We start from the raw sequence: 17,296 nt of genomic DNA on the forward strand, positions 1-17,296 counted from the left end.
ATCTACCCGGTGAGGGCTTGCCCAGTGTGAGGCGTTTGAGCGTTTGGGAGCGTTCGGGACGTGAGAGGACGCTGGACAGGAAACTATGCCAATTTAAAGTATCCAACCTTCCTGCTGCAGTGAGAGGCTCTTTCCGTGGAAATCTGCCACTTGGAGTCCTCTCAACTTGCCCTCTGATAAAACATTTTTCTGAGCCGCAGTTACATCCGATGGTTACAAGGTGGCGCTGCATTCAGGTGAGAGCACAAGTATGCACAAAATCTTGGGGACTTTTGCCAGATTTATCGGTGGATCTTGCCTATTATTTTCAGAGGCTAGATATCGCCTAGAAATGCTTTTTAAAATAGGGTTGCTGGGGTTATAATGTCTGGTCAGGGCTCAGCCCTTTCATTGCCTGCCCCCAGCAAAATATTTATTATCAGCACATGTGAGTGGTGAGTGCTTTATGGAAAATAGCATATATTGGGACAATGAATGTAGCAGATGAGGCGATCGAGATGTCTACCTACGTGTTTGTTTATTTTTTTATATAACGGCTGATTATTCTGATATTTCAGTTTTGTGACATGTTGCATTAAAATATATCCTGCTTGGAGAATATATAAATATTTGCACTGCGTTGGCCGGGAATCGAACCCGGGTCAACTGCTTGGAAGGCAGCTATGCTCACCACTATACCACCAACGCCTTCTGATGTGTGTCCTCTAGCTTCCAGATGTTACAACGCCGAGTGCAGTGGCAATCTTGCACCGGTTCCAATGGTGCATTTGGTGTGGATACCAACATGAAAAGCAGTAGAAATTGTCTTGCAGAGGGTAAAGAACTGGGGATTGAAACCAAGGACAAAGCTGTGCAGAAGAGAAGAAATGGAAAGCAGCAGTACAAATAGTGGAAATGAGCATATGGGCAGCATCGGAAGCAAAGCAGCGAAGAGAAAGGGAGTAAATTCCATGAAATGCATAGGAGATTGATAAAAGCAGAACAAAAAGGGAAGAATGAAATTCAAAGCATGCCCCGAAAAACGTGTGAAGGTCCCACCTGTCATTTATGCTTCTAATTGGGTATCTTTACTTTCAAAGTATAGGGTTGATCCTTTGACGATCACTCTCTTGATTTACAGCAGAGACAGATAGTTGAGAAGTCTTTTCTCACATAGCTAGCACAAGCCTGCGCTTTTCCTTGCTGGCAGGGTGGAAATGACAGATTAGTCCTAGGAAGAAAAATCAAGCAATATTAGCAGAGGATGGTTTCGATCCATCGACCTCTGGGTTATGGGCCCAGCACGCTTCCGCTGCGCCACTCTGCTCCCTTGTGAAAGTGCTCTCTTTATGCAGAGGAGGAGCTTTCAGCGGAGTGGCAAGGGATTGGTGGGGCTCTCTCCTCATTTGCCTAAGCACATCGCAAGGTATGCTGGGTACAGAAAATCTTCATCTTCCCCACTCACAGTCAGTCATAACTGAAAGTGCAGATCCTCTTAGGAATTAACCGTTTCAGGCCTTTACCAAGACAGCAGCTCTCTGTCCCTGTCCTTTCTCTGTGATCCTAGCACTAGCATACTCAGGATTTGGCTTTACCTGGGAGCCAGAGATCTAACCGGTGAGGGCTTGCCCGGTGTGAGGCTTTTGAGCGTTTGGGAGCGTTCGGGACGTGAGAGGACGCTGGACAGGAAACTATGCCAATTTGAAGTATCCAACCTTCCTGCTGCAGCGAGAGGCTCTTTCCGTGGAAATCTGCCACTTGGAGTCCTCTCAACTTGCCCTCTGATAAAACATTTTTCTGAGCCGCAGTTACATCCGATGGTTACAAGGTGGCGCTGCATTCAGGTGAGAGCACAAGTATGCACAAAATCTTGGGGACTTTTGCCAGATTTATCGGTGGATCTTGCCTATTATTTTCAGAGGCTAGATATCGCCTAGAAATGCTTTTTAAAATAGGGTTGCTGGGGTTATAATGTCTGGTCGGGGCTCAGCCCTTTCATTGCCTGCCCCCAGCAAAATATTTATTATCAGCACATGTGAGTGGTGAGTGCTTTATGGAAAATAGCATATATTGGGACAATGAATGTAGCAGATGAGGCGATCGAGATGTCTACCTACGTGTTTGTTTATTTTTTTATATAACGGCTGATTATTCTGTTTCTGATATTTCAGTTTTGTGACATGTTGCATTAAAATATATCCTGCTTGGAGAATATATAAATATTTGCACTGCGTTGGCCGGGAATCGAACCCGGGTCAACTGCTTGGAAGGCAGCTATGCTCACCACTATACCACCAACGCCCTCTGATGTGTGTCCTCTAGGTTCCAGATGTTACAACGCCGAGTGCAGTGGCAATCTTGCACCGGTTCCAATGGTGCATTTGGTGTGGATACCAACATGAAAAGCAGTAGAAATTGTCTTGCAGAGGGTAAAGAACTGGGGATTGAAACCAAGGACAAAGCTGTGCAGAAGAGAAGAAATGGAAAGCAGCAGTACAAATAGTGGAAATGAGCATATGGGCAGCAGCGGAAGCAAAGCAGCGAAGAGAAAGGGAGTAAATTCCATGAAATGCATAGGAGATTGATAAAAGCAGAACAAAAAGGGAAGAATGAAATTCAAAGCATGCCCCGAAAAACGTGTGAAGGTCCCACCTGTCATTTATGCTTCTAATTGGGTATCTTTACTTTCAAAGTATAGGGTTAATCCTTTGACGATCACTCTCTTGATTTACAGCAGAGACAGATAGTTGAGAAGTCTTTTCTCACATAGCTAGCACAAGCCTGCACTTTTCCTTGCTGGCAGGGTGGAAATGACAGATTAGTCCTAGGAAGAAAAATCAAGCAATATTAGCAAAGGATGGTTTCGATCCATCGACCTCTGGGTTATGGGCCCAGCACGCTTCCGCTGCGCCACTCTGCTGCCTTGTGAAAGTGCTCTCTTTATGCAGAGGAGGAGCTTTCAGCGGAGTGGCAAGGGATTGGTGGGGCTCTCTCCTCATTTGCCTAAGCACATCGCAAGGTATGCTGGGTACAGAAAATCTTCATCTTCCCCACTCACAGTCAGTCATAACTGAAAGTGCAGACCCTCTTAGGAATTAGCCGTTTCAGGCCTTTACCAAGACAGCAGCTCTCTGTCCCTGTCCTTTCTCTGTGATCCTAGCACTAGCATACTCAGGATTTGGCTTTACCTGGGAGCCAGAGATCTACCCGGTGAGGGCTTGCCCAGTGTGAGGCGTTTGAGCGTTTGGGAGCGTTCGGGACGTGAGAGGACGCTGGACAGGAAACTATGCCAATTTAAAGTATCCAACCTTCCTGCTGCAGTGAGAGGCTCTTTCCGTGGAAATCTGCCACTTGGAGTCCTCTCAACTTACCCTCTGATAAAACATTTTTCTGAGCCGCAGTTACATCCGATAGTTACAAGGTGGCGCTGCATTCAGATGAGAGCACAAGTATGCACAAAATCTTGGGGACTTTTGCCAGATTTATCGGTGGATCTTGCCTATTATTTTCAGAGGCTAGATATCGCCTAGAAATGCTTTTTAAAATAGGGTTGCTGGGGTTATAATGTCTGGTCGGGGCTCAGCCCTTTCATTGCCTGCCCCCAGCAAAATATTTATTATCAGTACATGTGAGTGGTGAGTGCTTTATGGAAAATAGCATATATTGGGACAATGAATGTAGCAGATGAGGCGATCGAGATGTCTACCTACGTGTTTGTTTATTTTTTTATATAACGGCTGATTATTCTGATATTTCAGTTTTGTGACATGTTGCATTAAAATATATCCTGCTTGGAGAATATATAAATATTTGCACTGCGTTGGCCGGGAATCGAACCCGGGTCAACTGCTTGGAAGGCAGCTATGCTCACCACTATACCACCAACGCCTTCTGATGTGTGTCCTCTAGCTTCCAGATGTTACAACGCCGAGTGCAGTGGCAATCTTGCACCGGTTCCAATGGTGCATTTGGTGTGGATACCAACATGAAAAGCAGTAGAAATTGTCTTGCAGAGGGTAAAGAACTGGGGATTGAAACCAAGGACAAAGCTGTGCAGAAGAGAAGAAATGGAAAGCAGCAGTACAAATAGTGGAAATGAGCATATGGGCAGCATCGGAAGCAAAGCAGCGAAGAGAAAGGGAGTAAATTCCATGAAATGCATAGGAGATTGATAAAAGCAGAACAAAAAGGGAAGAATGAAATTCAAAGCATGCCCCGAAAAACGTGTGAAGGTCCCACCTGTCATTTATGCTTCTAATTGGGTATCTTTACTTTCAAAGTATAGGGTTGATCCTTTGACGATCACTCTCTTGATTTACAGCAGAGACAGATAGTTGAGAAGTCTTTTCTCACATAGCTAGCACAAGCCTGCGCTTTTCCTTGCTGGCAGGGTGGAAATGACAGATTAGTCCTAGGAAGAAAAATCAAGCAATATTAGCAGAGGATGGTTTCGATCCATCGACCTCTGGGTTATGGGCCCAGCACGCTTCCATTGCGCCACTCTGCTCCCTTGTGAAAGTGCTCTCTTTATGCAGAGGAGGAGCTTTCAGCGGAGTGGCAAGGGATTGGTGGGGCTCTCTCCTCATTTGCCTAAGCACATCGCAAGGTATGCTGGGTACAGAAAATCTTCATCTTCCCCACTCACAGTCAGTCATAACTGAAAGTGCAGACCCTCTTAGGAATTAGCCGTTTCAGGCCTTTACCAAGACAGCAGCTCTCTGTCCCTGTCCTTTCTCTGTGATCCTAGCACTAGCATACTCAGGATTTGGCTTTACCTGGGAGCCAGAGATCTACCCGGTGAGGGCGAGGCTTTTGAGTGTTTGGGAGCGTTCGGGACGTGAGAGGACGCTGGACAGGAAACTATGCCAATTTGAAGTATCCAACCTTCCTGCTGCAGCGAGAGGCTCTTTCCGTGGAAATCTGCCACTTGGAGTCCTCTCAACTTGCCCTCTGATAAAACATTTTTCTGAGCCACAGTTACATCCGATGGTTACAAGGTGGCGCTGCATTCAGGTGAGAGCACAAGTATGCACAAAATCTTGGGGACTTTTGCCAGATTTATCGGTGGATCTTGCCTATTATTTTCAGAGGCTAGATATCGCCTAGAAATGCTTTTTAAAATAGGGTTGCTGGGGTTATAATGTCTGGTCGGGGCTCAGCCCTTTCATTGCCTGCCCCCAGCAAAATATTTATTATCAGCACATGTGAGTGGTGAGTGCTTTATGGAAAATAGCATATATTGGGACAATGAATGTAGCAGATGAGGCGATCGAGATGTCTACCTACGTGTTTGTTTATTTTTTTATATAACAGCTGATTATTCTGATATTTCAGTTTTGTGACATGTTGCATTAAAATATATCCTGCTTGGAGAATATATAAATATTTGCACTGCGTTGGCCGGGAATCGAACCCGGGTCAATTGCTTGGAAGGCAGCTATGCTCACCACTATACCACCAACGCCTTCTGATGTGTGTCCTCTAGCTTCCAGATGTTACAACGCCGAGTGCAGTGGCAATCTTGCACCGGTTCCAATGCTGCATTTGGTGTGGATACCAACATGAAAAGCAGTAGAAATTGTCTTGCAGAGGGTAAAGAACTGGGGATTGAAACCAAGGACAAAGCTGTGCAGAAGAGAAGAAATGGAAAGCAGCAGTACAAATAGTGGAAATGAGCATATGGGCAGCATCGGAAGCAAAGCAGCGAAGAGAAAGGGAGTAAATTCCATGAAATGCATAGGAGATTGATAAAAGCAGAACAAAAAGGGAAGAATGAAATTCAAAGCATGCCCCGAAAAACGTGTGAAGGTCCCACCTGTCATTTATGCTTCTAATTGGGTATCTTTACTTTCAAAGTATAGGGTTGATCCTTTGACGATCACTCTCTTGATTTACAGCAGAGACAGATAGTTGAGAAGTCTTTTCTCACATAGCTAGCACAAGCCTGCGCTTTTCCTTGCTGGCAGGGTGGAAATGACAGATTAGTCCTAGGAAGAAAAATCAAGCAATATTAGCAGAGGATGGTTTCGATCCATCGACCTCTGGGTTATGGGCCCAGCACGCTTCCGCTGCGCCACTCTGCTCCCTTGTGAAAGTGCTCTCTTTATGCAGAGGAGGAGCTTTCAGCGGAGTGGCAAGGGATTGGTGGGGCTCTCTCCTCATTTGCCTAAGCACATCGCAAGGTATGCTGGGTACAGAAAATCTTCATCTTCCCCACTCACAGTCAGTCATAACTGAAAGTGCAGATCCTCTTAGGAATTAACCGTTTCAGGCCTTTACCAAGACAGCAGCTCTCTGTCCCTGTCCTTTCTCTGTGATCCTAGCACTAGCATACTCAGGATTTGGCTTTACCTGGGAGCCAGAGATCTACCCGGTGAGGGCTTGCCCGGTGAGAGGCTTTTGAGCGTTTGGGAGCGTTCGGGACGTGAGAGGACGCTGGACAGGAAACTATGCCAATTTGAAGTATCCAACCTTCCTGCTGCAGCGAGAGGCTCTTTCCGTGGAAATCTGCCACTTGGAGTCCTCTCAACTTGCCCTCTGATAAAACATTTTTCTGAGCCGCAGTTACATCCGATGGTTACAAGGTGGCGCTGCATTCAGGTGAGAGCACAAGTATGCACAAAATCTTGGGGACTTTTGCCAGATTTATCGGTGGATCTTGCCTATTATTTTCAGAGGCTAGATATCGCCTAGAAATGCTTTTTAAAATAGGGTTGCTGGGGTTATAATGTCTGGTCGGGGCTCAGCCCTTTCATTGCCTGCCCCCAGCAAAATATTTATTATCAGCACATGTGAGTGGTGAGTGCTTTATGGAAAATAGCATATATTGGGACAATGAATGTAGCAGATGAGGCGATCGAGATGTCTACCTACGTGTTTGTTTATTTTTTTATATAACGGCTGATTATTCTGTTTCTGATATTTCAGTTTTGTGACATGTTGCATTAAAATATATCCTGCTTGGAGAATATATAAATATTTGCACTGCGTTGGCCGGGAATCGAACCCGGGTCAACTGCTTGGAAGGCAGCTATGCTCACCACTATACCACCAACGCCCTCTGATGTGTGTCCTCTAGGTTCCAGATGTTACAACGCCGAGTGCAGTGGCAATCTTGCACCGGTTCCAATGGTGCATTTGGTGTGGATACCAACATGAAAAGCAGTAGAAATTGTCTTGCAGAGGGTAAAGAACTGGGGATTGAAACCAAGGACAAAGCTGTGCAGAAGAGAAGAAATGGAAAGCAGCAGTACAAATAGTGGAAATGAGCACATGGGCAGCATCGGAAGCAAAGCAGCGAAGAGAAAGGGAGTAAATTCCATGAAATGCATAGGAGATTGATAAAAGCAGAACAAAAAGGGAAGAATGAAATTCAAAGCATGCCCCGAAAAACGTGTGAAGGTCCCACCTGTCATTTATGCTTCTAATTGGGTATCTTTACTTTCAAAGTATAGGGTTGATCCTTTGACGATCACTCTCTTGATTTACAGCAGAGACAGATAGTTGAGAAGTCTTTTCTCACATAGCTAGCACAAGCCTGCGCTTTTCCTTGCTGGCAGGGTGGAAATGACAGATTAGTCCTAGGAAGAAAAATCAAGCAATATTAGCAGAGGATGGTTTCGATCCATCGACCTCTGGGTTATGGGCCCAGCACGCTTCCGCTGCGCCACTCTGCTCCCTTGTGAAAGTGCTCTCTTTATGCAGAGGAGGAGCTTTCAGCGGAGTGGCAAGGGATTGGTGGGGCTCTCTCCTCATTTGCCTAAGCACATCGCAAGGTATGCTGGGTACAGAAAATCTTCATCTTCCCCACTCACAGTCAGTCATAACTGAAAGTGCAGACCCTCTTAGGAATTAGCCGTTTCAGGCCTTTACCAAGACAGCAGCTCTTTGTCCCTGTCCTTTCTCTGTGATCCTAGCACTAGCATACTCAGGATTTGGCTTTACCTGGGAGCCAGAGATCTACCCGGTGAGGGCGAGGCTTTTGAGTGTTTGGGAGCGTTCGGGACGTGAGAGGACGCTGGACAGGAAACTATGCCAATTTGAAGTATCCAACCTTCCTGCTGCAGCGAGAGGCTCTTTCCGTGGAAATCTGCCACTTGGAGTCCTCTCAACTTGCCCTCTGATAAAACATTTTTCTGAGCCACAGTTACATCCGATGGTTACAAGGTGGCGCTGCATTCAGGTGAGAGCACAAGTATGCACAAAATCTTGGGGACTTTTGCCAGATTTATCGGTGGATCTTGCCTATTATTTTCAGAGGCTAGATATCGCCTAGAAATGCTTTTTAAAATAGGGTTGCTGGGGTTATAATGTCTGGTCGGGGCTCAGCCCTTTCATTGCCTGCCCCCAGCAAAATATTTATTATCAGCACATGTGAGTGGTGAGTGCTTTATGGAAAATAGCATATATTGGGACAATGAATGTAGCAGATGAGGCGATCGAGATGTCTACCTACGTGTTTGTTTATTTTTTTATATAACGGCTGATTATTCTGATATTTCAGTTTTGTGACATGTTGCATTAAAATATATCCTGCTTGGAGAATATATAAATATTTGCACTGCGTTGGCCGGGAATCGAACCCGGGTCAATTGCTTGGAAGGCAGCTATGCTCACCACTATACCACCAACGCCTTCTGATGTGTGTCCTCTAGGTTCCAGATGTTACAACGCCGAGTGCAGTGGCAATCTTGCACCGGTTCCAATGGTGCATTTGGTGTGGATACCAACATGAAAAGCAGTAGAAATTGTCTTGCAGAGGGTAAAGAACTGGGGATTGAAACCAAGGACAAAGCTGTGCAGAAGAGAAGAAATGGAAAGCAGCAGTACAAATAGTGGAAATGAGCATATGGGCAGCATCGGAAGCAAAGCAGCGAAGAGAAAGGGAGTAAATTCCATGAAATGCATAGGAGATTGATAAAAGCAGAACAAAAAGGGAAGAATGAAATTCAAAGCATGCCCCGAAAAACGTGTGAAGGTCCCACCTGTCATTTATGCTTCTAATTGGGTATCTTTACTTTCAAAGTATAGGGTTGATCCTTTGACGATCACTCTCTTGATTTACAGCAGAGACAGATAGTTGAGAAGTCTTTTCTCACATAGCTAGCACAAGCCTGCGCTTTTCCTTGCTGGCAGGGTGGAAATGACAGATTAGTCCTAGGAAGAAAAATCAAGCAATATTAGCAGAGGATGGTTTCGATCCATCGACCTCTGGGTTATGGGCCCAGCACGCTTCCGCTGCACCACTCTGCTCCCTTGTGAAAGTGCTCTCTTTATGCAGAGGAGGAGCTTTCAGCGGAGTGGCAAGGGATTGGTGGGGCTCTCTCCTCATTTGCCTAAGCACATCGCAAGGTATGCTGGGTACAGAAAATCTTCATCTTCCCCACTCACAGTCAGTCATAACTGAAAGTGCAGATCCTCTTAGGAATTAGCCGTTTCAGGCCTTTACCAAGACAGCAGCTCTCTGTCCCTGTCCTTTCTCTGTGATCCTAGCACTAGCATACTCAGGATTTGGCTTTACCTGGGAGCCAGAGATCTACCCGGTGAGGGCTTGCCTGGTGTGAGGCTTTTGAGTGTTTGGGAGCGTTCGGGACGTGAGAGGACGCTGGACAGGAAACTATGCCAATTTGAAGTATCCAACCTTCCTGCTGCAGTGAGAGGCTCTTTCCGTGGAAATCTGCCACTTGGAGTCCTCTCAACTTGCCCTCTGATAAAACATTTTTCTGAGCCGCAGTTACATCCGATGGTTACAAGGTGGCGCTGCATTCAGGTGAGAGCACAAGTATGCACAAAATCTTGGGGACTTTTGCCAGATTTATCGGTGGATCTTGCCTATTATTTTCAGAGGCTAGATATCGCCTAGAAATGCTTTTTAAAATAGGGTTGCTGGGGTTATAATGTCTGGTCGGGGCTCAGCCCTTTCATTGCCTGCCCCCAGCAAAATATTTATTATCAGCACATGTGAGTGGTGAGTGCTTTATGGAAAATAGCATATATTGGGACAATGAATGTAGCAGATGAGGCGATCGAGATGTCTACCTACGTGTTTGTTTATTTTTTTATATAACGGCTGATTATTCTGTTTCTGATATTTCAGTTTTGTGACATGTTGCATTAAAATATATCCTGCTTGGAGAATATATAAATATTTGCACTGCGTTGGCCGGGAATCGAACCCGGGTCAACTGCTTGGAAGGCAGCTATGCTCACCACTATACCACCAACGCCCTCTGATGTGTGTCCTCTAGGTTCCAGATGTTACAACGCCGAGTGCAGTGGCAATCTTGCACCGGTTCCAATGGTGCATTTGGTGTGGATACCAACATGAAAAGCAGTAGAAATTGTCTTGCAGAGGGTAAAGAACTGGGGATTGAAACCAAGGACAAAGCTGTGCAGAAGAGAAGAAATGGAAAGCAGCAGTACAAATAGTGGAAATGAGCATATAGGCAGCATCGGAAGCAAAGCAGCGAAGAGAAAGGGAGTAAATTCCATGAAATGCATAGGAGATTGATAAAAGCAGAACAAAAAGGGAAGAATGAAATTCAAAGCATGCCCCGAAAAACGTGTGAAGGTCCCACCTGTCATTTATGCTTCTAATTGGGTATCTTTACTTTCAAAGTATAGGGTTAATCCTTTGACGATCACTCTCTTGATTTACAGCAGAGACAGATAGTTGAGAAGTCTTTTCTCACATAGCTAGCACAAGCCTGCACTTTTCCTTGCTGGCAGGGTGGAAATGACAGATTAGTCCTAGGAAGAAAAATCAAGCAATATTAGCAGAGGATGGTTTCGATCCATCGACCTCTGGGTTATGGGCCCAGCACGCTTCCGCTGCGCCACTCTGCTCCCTTGTGAAAGTGCTCTCTTTATGCAGAGGAGGAGCTTTCAGTGGAGTGGCAAGGGATTGGTGGGGCTCTCTCCTCATTTGCCTAAGCACATCGCAAGGTATGCTGGGTACAGAAAATCTTCATCTTCCCCACTCACAGTCAGTCATAACTGAAAGTGCAGACCCTCTTAGGAATTAGCCGTTTCAGGCCTTTACCAAGACAGCAGCTCTCTGTCCCTGTCCTTTCTCTGTGATCCTAGCACTAGCATACTCAGGATTTGGCTTTACCTGGGAGCCAGAGATCTACCCGGTGAGGGCTTGCCCAATGTGAGGCGTTTGAGCGTTTGGGAGCGTTCGGGACGTGAGAGGACGCTGGACAGGAAACTATGCCAATTTAAAGTATCCAACCTTCCTGCTGCAGTGAGAGGCTCTTTCCGTGGAAATCTGCCACTTGGAGTCCTCTCAACTTGCCCTCTGATAAAACATTTTTCTGAGCCGCAGTTACATCCGATGGTTACAAGGTGGCGCTGCATTCAGGTGAGAGCACAAGTATGCACAAAATCTTGGGGACTTTTGCCAGATTTATCGGTGGATCTTGCCTATTATTTTCAGAGGCTAGATATCGCCTAGAAATGCTTTTTAAAATAGGGTTGCTGGGGTTATAATGTCTGGTCGGGGCTCAGCCCTTTCATTGCCTGCCCCCAGCAAAATATTTATTATCAGCACATGTGAGTGGTGAGTGCTTTATGGAAAATAGCATATATTGGGACAATGAATGTAGCAGATGAGGCGATCGAGATGTCTACCTACGTGTTTGTTTATTTTTTTATATAACGGCTGATTATTCTGATATTTCAGTTTTGTGACATGTTGCATTAAAATATATCCTGCTTGGAGAATATATAAATATTTGCACTGCGTTGGCCGGGAATCGAACCCGGGTCAACTGCTTGGAAGGCAGCTATGCTCACCACTATACCACCAACGCCTTCTGATGTGTGTCCTCTAGCTTCCAGATGTTACAACGCCGAGTGCAGTGGCAATCTTGCACCGGTTCCAATGGTGCATTTGGTGTGGATACCAACATGAAAAGCAGTAGAAATTGTCTTGCAGAGGGTAAAGAACTGGGGATTGAAACCAAGGACAAAGCTGTGCAGAAGAGAAGAAATGGAAAGCAGCAGTACAAATAGTGGAAATGAGCATATGGGCAGCATCGGAAGCAAAGCAGCGAAGAGAAAGGGAGTAAATTCCATGAAATGCATAGGAGATTGATAAAAGCAGAACAAAAAGGGAAGAATGAAATTCAAAGCATGCCCCGAAAAACGTGTGAAGGTCCCACCTGTCATTTATGCTTCTAATTGGGTATCTTTACTTTCAAAGTATAGGGTTGATCCTTTGACGATCACTCTCTTGATTTACAGCAGAGACAGATAGTTGAGAAGTCTTTTCTCACATAGCTAGCACAAGCCTGCGCTTTTCCTTGCTGGCAGGGTGGAAATGACAGATTAGTCCTAGGAAGAAAAATCAAGCAATATTAGCAGAGGATGGTTTCGATCCATCGACCTCTGGGTTATGGGCCCAGCACGCTTCCGCTGCGCCACTCTGCTCCCTTGTGAAAGTGCTCTCTTTATGCAGAGGAGGAGCTTTCAGCGGAGTGGCAAGGGATTGGTGGGGCTCTCTCCTCATTTGCCTAAGCACATCGCAAGGTATGCTGGGTACAGAAAATCTTCATCTTCCCCACTCACAGTCAGTCATAACTGAAAGTGCAGATCCTCTTAGGAATTAACCGTTTCAGGCCTTTACCAAGACAGCAGCTCTCTGTCCCTGTCCTTTCTCTGTGATCCTAGCACTAGCATACTCAGGATTTGGCTTTACCTGGGAGCCAGAGATCTACCCGGTGAGGGCTTGCCCGGTGTGAGGCTTTTGAGCGTTTGGGAGTGTTCGGGACGTGAGAGGACGCTGGACAGGAAACTATGCCAATTTGAAGTATCCAACCTTCCTGCTGCAGCGAGAGGCTCTTTCCGTGGAAATCTGCCACTTGGAGTCCTCTCAACTTGCCCTCTGATAAAACATTTTTCTGAGCCGCAGTTACATCCGATGGTTACAAGGTGGCGCTGCATTCAGGTGAGAGCACAAGTATGCACAAAATCTTGGGGACTTTTGCCAGATTTATCGGTGGATCTTGCCTATTATTTTCAGAGGCTAGATATCGCCTAGAAATGCTTTTTAAAATAGGGTTGCTGGGGTTATAATGTCTGGTCGGGGCTCAGCCCTTTCATTGCCTGCCCCCAGCAAAATATTTATTATCAGCACATGTGAGTGGTGAGTGCTTTATGGAAAATAGCATATATTGGGACAATGAATGTAGCAGATGAGGCGATCGAGATGTCTACCTACGTGTTTGTTTATTTTTTTATATAACGGCTGATTATTCTGTTTCTGATATTTCAGTTTTGTGACATGTTGCATTAAAATATATCCTGCTTGGAGAATATATAAATATTTGCACTGCGTTGGCCGGGAATCGAACCCGGGTCAACTGCTTGGAAGGCAGCTATGCTCACCACTATACCACCAACGCCCTCTGATGTGTGTCCTCTAGGTTCCAGATGTTACAACGCCGAGTGCAGTGGCAATCTTGCACCGGTTCCAATGGTGCATTTGGTGTGGATACCAACATGAAAAGCAGTAGAAATTGTCTTGCAGAGGGTAAAGAACTGGGGATTGAAACCAAGGACAAAGCTGTGCAGAAGAGAAGAAATGGAAAGCAGCAGTACAAATAGTGGAAATGAGCATATAGGCAGCATCGGAAGCAAAGCAGCGAAGAGAAAGGGAGTAAATTCCATGAAATGCATAGGAGATTGATAAAAGCAGAACAAAAAGGGAAGAATGAAATTCAAAGCATGCCCCGAAAAACGTGTGAAGGTCCCACCTGTCATTTATGCTTCTAATTGGGTATCTTTACTTTCAAAGTATAGGGTTAATCCTTTGACGATCACTCTCTTGATTTACAGCAGAGACAGATAGTTGAGAAGTCTTTTCTCACATAGCTAGCACAAGCCTGCACTTTTCCTTGCTGGCAGGGTGGAAATGACAGATTAGTCCTAGGAAGAAAAATCAAGCAATATTAGCAGAGGATGGTTTCGATCCATCGACCTCTGGGTTATGGGCCCAGCACGCTTCCGCTGCGCCACTCTGCTCCCTTGTGAAAGTGCTCTCTTTATGCAGAGGAGGAGCTTTCAGTGGAGTGGCAAGGGATTGGTGGGGCTCTCTCCTCATTTGCCTAAGCACATCGCAAGGTATGCTGGGTACAGAAAATCTTCATCTTCCCCACTCACAGTCAGTCATAACTGAAAGTGCAGACCCTCTTAGGAATTAGCCGTTTCAGGCCTTTACCAAGACAGCAGCTCTCTGTCCCTGTCCTTTCTCTGTGATCCTAGCACTAGCATACTCAGGATTTGGCTTTACCTGGGAGCCAGAGATCTACCCGGTGAGGGCTTGCCCAATGTGAGGCGTTTGAGCGTTTGGGAGCGTTCGGGACGTGAGAGGACGCTGGACAGGAAACTATGCCAATTTAAAGTATCCAACCTTCCTGCTGCAGTGAGAGGCTCTTTCCGTGGAAATCTGCCACTTGGAGTCCTCTCAACTTGCCCTCTGATAAAACATTTTTCTGAGCCGCAGTTACATCCGATGGTTACAAGGTGGCGCTGCATTCAGGTGAGAGCACAAGTATGCACAAAATCTTGGGGACTTTTGCCAGATTTATCGGTGGATCTTGCCTATTATTTTCAGAGGCTAGATATCGCCTAGAAATGCTTTTTAAAATAGGGTTGCTGGGGTTATAATGTCTGGTCGGGGCTCAGCCCTTTCATTGCCTGCCCCCAGCAAAATATTTATTATCAGCACATGTGAGTGGTGAGTGCTTTATGGAAAATAGCATATATTGGGACAATGAATGTAGCAGATGAGGCGATCGAGATGTCTACCTACGTGTTTGTTTATTTTTTTATATAACGGCTGATTATTCTGATATTTCAGTTTTGTGACATGTTGCATTAAAATATATCCTGCTTGGAGAATATATAAATATTTGCACTGCGTTGGCCGGGAATCGAACCCGGGTCAACTGCTTGGAAGGCAGCTATGCTCACCACTATACCACCAACGCCTTCTGATGTGTGTCCTCTAGCTTCCAGATGTTACAACGCCGAGTGCAGTGGCAATCTTGCACCGGTTCCAATGGTGCATTTGGTGTGGATACCAACATGAAAAGCAGTAGAAATTGTCTTGCAGAGGGTAAAGAACTGGGGATTGAAACCAAGGACAAAGCTGTGCAGAAGAGAAGAAATGGAAAGCAGCAGTACAAATAGTGGAAATGAGCATATGGGCAGCATCGGAAGCAAAGCAGCGAAGAGAAAGGGAGTAAATTCCATGAAATGCATAGGAGATTGATAAAAGCAGAACAAAAAGGGAAGAATGAAATTCAAAGCATGCCCCGAAAAACGTGTGAAGGTCCCACCTGTCATTTATGCTTCTAATTGGGTATCTTTACTTTCAAAGTATAGGGTTGATCCTTTGACGATCACTCTCTTGATTTACAGCAGAGACAGATAGTTGAGAAGTCTTTTCTCACATAGCTAGCACAAGCCTGCGCTTTTCCTTGCTGGCAGGGTGGAAATGACAGATTAGTCCTAGGAAGAAAAATCAAGCAATATTAGCAGAGGATGGTTTCGATCCATCGACCTCTGGGTTATGGGCCCAGCACGCTTCCGCTGCACCACTCTGCTCCCTTGTGAAAGTGCTCTCTTTATGCAGAGGAGGAGCTTTCAGCGGAGTGGCAAGGGATTGGTGGGGCTCTCTCCTCATTTGCCTAAGCACATCGCAAGGTATGCTGGGTACAGAAAATCTTCATCTTCCCCACTCACAGTCAGTCATAACTGAAAGTGCAGATCCTCTTAGGAATTAGCCGTTTCAGGCCTTTACCAAGACAGCAGCTCTCTGTCCCTGTCCTTTCTCTGTGATCCTAGCACTAGCATACTCAGGATTTGGCTTTACCTGGGAGCCAGAGATCTACCCGGTGAGGGCTTGCCTGGTGTGAGGCTTTTGAGTGTTTGGGAGCGTTCGGGACGTGAGAGGACGCTGGACAGGAAACTATGCCAATTTGAAGTATCCAACCTTCCTGCTGCAGTGAGAGGCTCTTTCCGTGGAAATCTGCCACTTGGAGTCCTCTCAACTTGCCCTCTGATAAAACATTTTTCTGAGCCGCAGTTACATCCGATGGTTACAAGGTGGCGCTGCATTCAGGTGAGAGCACAAGTATGCACAAAATCTTGGGGACTTTTGCCAGATTTATCGGTGGATCTTGCCTATTATTTTCAGAGGCTAGATATCGCCTAGAAATGCTTTTTAAAATAGGGTTGCTGGGGTTATAATGTCTGGTCGGGGCTCAGCCCTTTCATTGCCTGCCCCCAGCAAAATATTTATTATCAGCACATGTGAGTGGTGAGTGCTTTATGGAAAATAGCATATATTGGGACAATGAATGTAGCAGATGAGGCGATCGAGATGTCTACCTACGTGTTTGTTTATTTTTTTATATAACGGCTGATTATTCTGTTTCTGATATTTCAGTTTTGTGACATGTTGCATTAAAATATATCCTGCTTGGAGAATATATAAATATTTGCACTGCGTTGGCCGGGAATCGAACCCGGGTCAACTGCTTGGAAGGCAGCTATGCTCACCACTATACCACCAACGCCCTCTGATGTGTGTCCTCTAGGTTCCAGATGTTACAACGCCGAGTGCAGTGGCAATCTTGCACCGGTTCCAATGGTGCATTTGGTGTGGATACCAACATGAAAAGCAGTAGAAATTGTCTTGCAGAGGGTAAAGAACTGGGGATTGAAACCAAGGACAAAGCTGTGCAGAAGAGAAGAAATGGAAAGCAGCAGTACAAATAGTGGAAATGAGCATATAGGCAGCATCGGAAGCAAAGCAGCGAAGAGAAAGGGAGTAAATTCCATGAAATGCATAGGAGATTGATAAAAGCAGAACAAAAAGGGAAGAATGAAATTCAAAGCATGCCCCGAAAAACGTGTGAAGGTCCCACCTGTCATTTATGCTTCTAATTGGGTATCTTTACTTTCAAAGTATAGGGTTAATCCTTTGACGATCACTCTCTTGATTTACAGCAGAGACAGATAGTTGAGAAGTCTTTTCTCACATAGCTAGCACAAGCCTGCACTTTTCCTTGCTGGCAGGGTGGAAATGACAGATTAGTCCTAGGAAGAAAAATCAAGCAATATTAGCAGAGGATGGTTTCGATCCATCGACCTCTGGGTTATGGGCCCAGCACGCTTCCGCTGCGCCACTCTGCTCCCTTGTGAAAGTGCTCTCTTTATGCAGAGGAGGAGCTTTCAGTGGAGTGGCAAGGGATTGGTGGGGCTCTCTCCTCATTTGCCTAAGCACATCGCAAGGTATGCTGGGTAC

The 17,296-nt window shown here is 45.6% G+C and overlaps 9 non-coding genes across 9 annotated transcripts; all 9 read right to left on the minus strand.

The window, feature by feature from the left end:
• Positions 1–615: 615 nt before the first annotated feature.
• TRNAG-UCC (transfer RNA glycine (anticodon UCC)) lies at positions 616–687 on the minus strand. Its single transcript has one exon. It is a non-coding gene; the product is annotated as a tRNA-Gly (tRNA).
• Positions 688–2,208: 1,521 nt separating this feature from the next.
• TRNAG-UCC (transfer RNA glycine (anticodon UCC)) lies at positions 2,209–2,280 on the minus strand. Its single transcript has one exon. It is a non-coding gene; the product is annotated as a tRNA-Gly (tRNA).
• A 1,515-nt stretch (positions 2,281–3,795) lies between these two features.
• TRNAG-UCC (transfer RNA glycine (anticodon UCC)) lies at positions 3,796–3,867 on the minus strand. Its single transcript has one exon. It is a non-coding gene; the product is annotated as a tRNA-Gly (tRNA).
• Positions 3,868–6,964: 3,097 nt separating this feature from the next.
• Positions 6,965–7,036, minus strand: TRNAG-UCC (transfer RNA glycine (anticodon UCC)). Its single transcript has one exon. It is a non-coding gene; the product is annotated as a tRNA-Gly (tRNA).
• Positions 7,037–10,133: 3,097 nt separating this feature from the next.
• Positions 10,134–10,205, minus strand: TRNAG-UCC (transfer RNA glycine (anticodon UCC)). Its single transcript has one exon. It is a non-coding gene; the product is annotated as a tRNA-Gly (tRNA).
• A 1,515-nt stretch (positions 10,206–11,720) lies between these two features.
• On the minus strand, positions 11,721–11,792 carry TRNAG-UCC (transfer RNA glycine (anticodon UCC)). The gene has a single exon. It is a non-coding gene; the product is annotated as a tRNA-Gly (tRNA).
• Positions 11,793–13,313: 1,521 nt separating this feature from the next.
• Positions 13,314–13,385, minus strand: TRNAG-UCC (transfer RNA glycine (anticodon UCC)). The gene has a single exon. It is a non-coding gene; the product is annotated as a tRNA-Gly (tRNA).
• A 1,515-nt stretch (positions 13,386–14,900) lies between these two features.
• On the minus strand, positions 14,901–14,972 carry TRNAG-UCC (transfer RNA glycine (anticodon UCC)). Its single transcript has one exon. It is a non-coding gene; the product is annotated as a tRNA-Gly (tRNA).
• Positions 14,973–16,493: 1,521 nt separating this feature from the next.
• Positions 16,494–16,565, minus strand: TRNAG-UCC (transfer RNA glycine (anticodon UCC)). Its single transcript has one exon. It is a non-coding gene; the product is annotated as a tRNA-Gly (tRNA).
• Positions 16,566–17,296: the final 731 nt, after the last annotated feature.

Source organism: Triturus cristatus, chromosome 11 (assembly GCF_964204655.1).
Source record: "Triturus cristatus chromosome 11, aTriCri1.1, whole genome shotgun sequence".
Classification (NCBI taxonomy): domain Eukaryota; kingdom Metazoa; phylum Chordata; class Amphibia; order Caudata; family Salamandridae; genus Triturus; species Triturus cristatus.